We start from the raw sequence: 6,144 nt of genomic DNA, 5'->3' as shown, positions 1-6,144 counted from the left end.
GGCAGCAAACCATAACCCTGATGTGGGGGCCGATGCTGGGGAGATGGGTCCTGCCACCTTCTCCCCAGCACCGGTCACCGCCAGAGCAAGTGTCCGACCCGCAGCATCCCTGCAGCACAGCCAGGGCCTGGGCAGGAGGCCTGGGACGTGTGAGGAACAGACTGTGAACTGCCCTTAAATTCCAGAGATGCTGGTTGTGACGTCCCCGTGCCACAGAGTGGGGTTACTTGTTTCCTTTAAGCTTTTCCATTTTTTCCTTATGTGACATTATTGACATAAACTATGACCACATAGATCATTGTTGCAACCACTATTATATATTTGCAGCAAATATTGTACAAAGGTTGTTGTGTGAGATGTCTATGAAAAGGTTATGATTTTCTGGTTATGGTTATGCTGTCTGTATGTGTGTAGCATTTTTGTAGTTGAAGTTATGAATATTGGCTATGTACTTGTATCTCAGTGTGTTTTGATTCTAAGTCGCCTTAGTGAAACTTTTGGTCAGCTTCTTGAGAAAGGACTGTTCTCAGTAAGTGCCCAATCAAGAAACAGGTAACTGACAATGACTCTGGGAGATGCCAGTCCACATCTGAGCTTTCCTGGGAACGTTCAAACTAACACGTAAACAATGGCGTTGGCCTGCAAACTGAGTCATGCATGGTGGACATGTGACTTGCCCATGTGACTCCAGACTCCCTCTTGCTGCTGTCATTTTCCGCAGTAAGAACAAAAGGGGTCCTTCCACAGGCAGAGAATATAAAAGGCCCTGAAAACCCTTCCATTTTATCTTCAGTCCTGCTTCTGACCTCTGGAGGAACTTTGCTACACTGAAGTTCTGAACAAAGAACTGTATGACCCATCCCAGATGTGGATGTACTCAGAGACTTAATTTAAACCTGCAGTTTATTCCATCACTGCTACAAGCCTGAACCAGGAGCTTTGCCATTACTGTATGTAACTGATTCCATTTAACCAATCTTAGCTCTCATATATATTTCTTTCTTTTATGAATAAACCTTTAGATTTTAGATTCTAAAGGATTGGCAACAGCATGATTTGTGGGTAAGATCTAACTTGTATATTGACCTGGGTCTGGGGCTTGGCCCTTTGGGATCAAGAGAACCTTTTTTCTTTTATTGGGGTATTGGTTTTCATAACCATTCGTCCCCATAATGAGTGGCACTGGTGGTGATACTGGGAAACTGGAGTGTCTAAGGGAATTGCTTGTATGACTTATGGTTAGCCAGTGGGGTGAAACCAAAGTCCTCTTTGTCTGGCTGGTTTGGTGTGCCTTAGAAGTGGAGAAACCCCAACCTTGGGCTGTAATTCCCCTGCTTGAAGCAATTTGTCCTGAATTGATAATCTCAGAAGTGTCACACCAAAGGCAGCATCTTTACACCTTATATTTTTTAATTTGTTGCTGTTCAGTAAATTGTATTTGCTATGAAATGTATATAATGATCAGTGGGTCAGGGAAGTGTCCAGAGTGGAGAGAATACCTCAGAGTGGGGACACTCTAGCCTTTGCCTAAGTGACAATGACAAGATTGTGGGTCAAGCCCCCCAGGAATCCTTGACCCAGTGATGTTGGGGGTTATGAGGACTCTGCCACACAGGAGAGTGGAAGGGGAGCCCTTGAGGTTAGGCAGGCTTCTGTGTAAAGGGACTAGGAGTGAGGACTCAGATCCTTTCTCAAGTCAATTCCATTGGGGTAGTGTATAAGCCAGGAAAGTTCCCCACAATAGCGGGACCATTCCCCCGCTTACACTAGGGTGGAGTGGGATGGGAGGCTGCAGCAGTAGGAAGTGAAGAGCCCAGATCACAAGAGGAAGACTTGGGGGAGGGGTATATAATGGAGGGGGGGAAGGCCACAAGTAGGAAGAGCCCCTTGCAGAAATGAAAGAGAAGAGACCCCAGTATATGGAGGTGGAGCTCTGAGAAGTGGATGGGGAGATCCCAGGGAAGGGTTGAGTGGGCAGAAGGGAGGGATCCAGGAACAGAGAAAGCTGAAGTCAGGGAAGGGAGGAATGGTGTTGGGAGAGGTGTGAACAGGGGTAGGCAATGTGTCCATTCACAGACCCAAGTGTCCATGGTAAAAATTTTGAGGTCCGTGATAATTTTTCAAAAAAACGTTGAATGACTGAATGACATAACCCCCCCTCCCCCAGTGTCCATCACTAAGTTCAGTAATTTTGCAAAGAGTCCATCGCATAACATGGTGGTGCCGATCCCTGGGTGTGGGTGCCCCCTGCACTCTCTGTTTTTGGGGGAGCCACTAAGCACATGTGGCTCTCAGAATCCTCAGTACAGACAGAACTGATCAAGGTCCCATCTGTGCCCTTAGCTGCACTGCCTCACAGGGCATCTGTGGGACCCTGCAAGACTTGGGGGGAAGGGGAACGTTTATCAGAACTTTATTCTACTGCAAACCATGCCACGGTGTTAGCTGTGCTGGGGCGGTTCTGTTCAGTAACCGGATACCTGGGCAGGCAGTTTGATTTTGTATACAGGCCCACAGTGGGAGAGTGGGGGTGAGTGTGGAGTTGGATGGAAAATAGATCCTGGGAGTGATGGTGGAAAAAGTAGCACTCATTGAACGTCTTCAGGGAACCCGGGAACTTGGGTTCACTGATTGTTACACCAACTGGCCCAGAAAGCCTGCTGCTGTGTACCCCGAGGAGCCGGAAGAGGCCTGAAGGCCACAGGTACCAACCCCCGGGGAGGCAGGAAGTAGCCCAGGGGCAGCCCCAGGGGCTGTGGCTCAGTCGGCGTGTTGCGGCTGGATCCCCACCGACGCAGGGGCAGCCGATCCTGCCCCTGCCAGGGCCCTGGGGTGGGACATGGTGGAGTAGGGTGGGGCCGCGTCCCCCTGCCACCCCACCCTGGGTGGCTAACTCCCTACACTTTTCTGAGAAGCTCCTGCTCTGGAGAAGGAGCTTCCTTTACCAGTCACCTTTGCAGACTGTTTGTTCGCTGGCCGCCTGAGACTCCTCAAACCCAGGCCCCAGCCCACCTGCAGACTGTTTGTTTGCTGGCTGCCTGAGCCCCACCCAGGCTAAAGCCAGCCCTGAGATTGTTTGTTGCTGGCTGCCTGAGCCTCCTCAAGCCCGGGGCCCAGTTCAGTTATAGACCCTGTTTAAGGGCTGGCAGCTTGAGCCTCCTAAGCCCAGGCTAAAGCTGGCCTGTGACTGTTGGTCGCTCAGCCCTATTGTGGGCTCTTGACTGTCCTGCGGACTCTGGTCCTGGCCAGACGGGACTGGACTGAGTGGCCTCCCTCACCATGGGAGAGCGAGGGACCATTACAGTGTGCCATCTATCGCCCTGCTGCTGTTAGGGAACCCCAATGCCACAAAGCCATCCACTATTTCATGCGCATTGCCAAGAGTCAGAGTCCTTCATAGCAGGATGCGATTAATGGCCCTGCAAACTTGCATTCATGTGGCCCCAGTGGTGGACTTCCCAGCTCCCAACTAATTCATGCCCAACCAGTAACAGTCTGGAGTCTCCATCTTCCACAGAGTGATCACCATGTGCTTCTCCACCCAGAGGGCAACTTTCATTTTGGTGTCCTTGTGCTTCAGTGCTGGGGCAAGCTCTGCACACAGTTCCATGAAGATGACTTTCCACACAAGGGCGGCAGGGATCATAGGCCAGGAGAGGCTAAGCCTCCCAAAACTGCTGATCCACCACACGTGAACAGCGACACCTGGGCCATGGCCACGCCTGCACTCCGCCCTGAGGTCCCACTCTTCCCTCTGAGGCCTGCCCTCACTCCACCCCTTCCTGGCTCTGCTCTGCCCATTCCCCTGAGGTCCCCACCACATACTGCTCACTGAGTAGGAGGAGAGGAGTGAATGGTGACAGCAAGCAGTGGGAAAAGGGTTTCAGTGGGGAGGTGGCTGAACAGCTCCACCCATTCCCCCTAGGCCTCCTCTGCCCTCTGCTTGCTCCTCTCCTCCTCAGCAGACAAGAGGAGTGACGGTGAGGGGCAGGCAAGGGGGCCAAGTGGTAGCAAGCCATGGGGTGGAGCATGGGCAAGGTGTGGAGAGGGGCAGGGTGTGGGGCAGAGTGGGGGTGGGGCAGGGCAGAGCTTGGGCAGGGCCACCAGAGGAAGGGGCGGGACAGGGGGATAGATTCCCCTAGGGGAAGCTTCACCAACTGGCCATATTTCCACATCCAAAAGTTGTGCAGCCACTGCCTATCATCCCAAACCTACATAATATGATCCCACCACTCAGTGCTTGTTTCCCGAGCCCAGAAGCGACGATCCACCATATGCAGCTGCTCCATGAATGCTAAAAGTAATCTTGTGTTGTTCCTTTCCATGGCACATAGCAGGTCAGGGAACTCTGATTCCTGTCCAGATTGGGAGTCCATGATATGCTACATGACCATCCATGATGTGTTTATAACAGTGACCACAACGGTAGAGAGCAGTGCAGGATCCATCCTTTCAGAGAGAGATGGCGGGCACACAGTAAACAGGGACCATTGAAAAATGCCATGAAACACAGTTGGAAGCCCATGGAATGATAGGGTGGGAAAAACTGCATCATGGGACGTTGAGCCTGCACTCATGACACACTGCGATCCACTCTGTGTTCCCACAACTCCTAGCTGCAGAAGGTGCTGAGTAGCACAGTGGGATAGCCACGCACAGTGCACTGCTCTTACTGTTGAGCACTAAGTGTGGACGCGCTCTGCCGACGGAAGAAGCATTCTGTGAACATGCACAAGTGATGTAATTATACTGGTTTTTGATTGTTGGCATGACTTCAGTCAACAGCATTGTACCCAGTTGAACTAAATATATCTGCAGTAGCATGTCTAGTCATTGCTCCTTTCCCACCACAGTTGAGTTTCCACTCCTGGTCCCAGGTGGTTGCTCCCCAGACACTATCAGGTCTCCTCAGTCTGTTCCCAGATCACCATCTTGCAGCTGGAACAGACAAGTGTCCTGAGAGCCTAGTGGATTGGACGTATCTGTTTATCCCACACACTGTGCAGTGCAGGAGCCTTCTAACCAGCTCCCCTCATGCACGCTGCCCACAGCCATTGGACTTCAACCCTGACCTGGGGAAAATCTCTCTCTAAAGCTGAGATGAAAGTTCTGATTCCACTAGCCATTGAGTCGTTGGCCTCTGCTGCTGAGACCGATGACAAAGGGAACCAGTCAGTGCAGGTCCTGCTAGTTATATCTGTGTATGATGGTGACACCTGCCCCACTAGGGACCAGGCTGAGATTCCAGCACCTTCCACAGTGGCCTGTGACCTGCCACCAGATGAACTTTCAGCCACTGAGAGGGGTTTAGCATTTGATCCTTTGTGTTCCTTTGTCACTATTGTCAGTTCCTGACCTACTGGCTGATTGCTCAGCTCTGTACTGCAATGCCATCTCATTCCATTTTCTTAGGGTCAGAGACAGTTTTTCCTCACTGCTGGTTGATGAGGTGTCCTTTGTTTCCTTATAGCTGGAGGCAGTCTTTTTTTCTTGTACTCCAAGAAGAGGAAGATAGGTGGGGCAGCTGGGGAGAGGAAAGAGCAGGAGAATGGAAGATTTGAAATAATAAGGGAAGGGGATACAGTAGAAAGAAAGAAGCAAGGCAAAGGGTGAAGGTGAAATCAAGTGAGAGGAAAGAAAAGGAATAGCTGGAAGGAGAAAAGAAAAGGCAGAAACCTTCAGGTTAGAAACTTTACAGTTTTTATATACTCCCATCCTGTTACTGCACAAAGTCCAGGCTGCACCATCCTGGATCATTGGCTCCCAAGGTATGTCTCTTTAAATCTGCTCCTGCACAATGCCAGAGGGACCAGGTTCTCAGGACAGCTGTCTGGGGATTCCAGCTGAGTAACAACAAGCCTGTGGCAGGAGGGGACCTGCCTAATTGCTGCTCCATTACTGGCTCTGGAGAGTGAAATTCATTCCACTCTGCAGAGAGATCCCAGGGTATTTCTAAGCACAGCCAAAAATCTCCAAGTGGAAGCTGCTTCCAAGGATCTGGTGTCTACAGACTGTGAGCACCATTTGAGCTGAGCCTGAATCACCAAGTCCTGGGGAGAGGAATCAGAACGAGACTTCTCCCATCCTCATTGCAATGACACTGCTGGGCAAAGGAACTTCTGGCCAAACCAGCACCAGGAGCTG

The 6,144-nt window shown here is 51.0% G+C and overlaps 2 protein-coding genes across 2 annotated transcripts in view; both read right to left on the bottom strand.

Moving 5' to 3' along the window:
* Positions 1-6,144, bottom strand: part of LOC140904638 (uncharacterized) — an 819,798-nt gene that overhangs the window by 571,219 nt on the left and 242,435 nt on the right.
* Positions 1-6,144, bottom strand: part of LOC144929355 (C-type lectin domain family 2 member D2-like) — a 287,754-nt gene that overhangs the window by 206,058 nt on the left and 75,552 nt on the right. The window lies entirely within an intron of this gene.

Source organism: Lepidochelys kempii, chromosome 14 (genome assembly GCF_965140285.1).
Source record: "Lepidochelys kempii isolate rLepKem1 chromosome 14, rLepKem1.hap1, whole genome shotgun sequence".
In the NCBI taxonomy this organism is placed as follows: domain Eukaryota; kingdom Metazoa; phylum Chordata; order Testudines; family Cheloniidae; genus Lepidochelys; species Lepidochelys kempii.
This window is presented reverse-complemented; position numbering and strand designations above follow the sequence as displayed.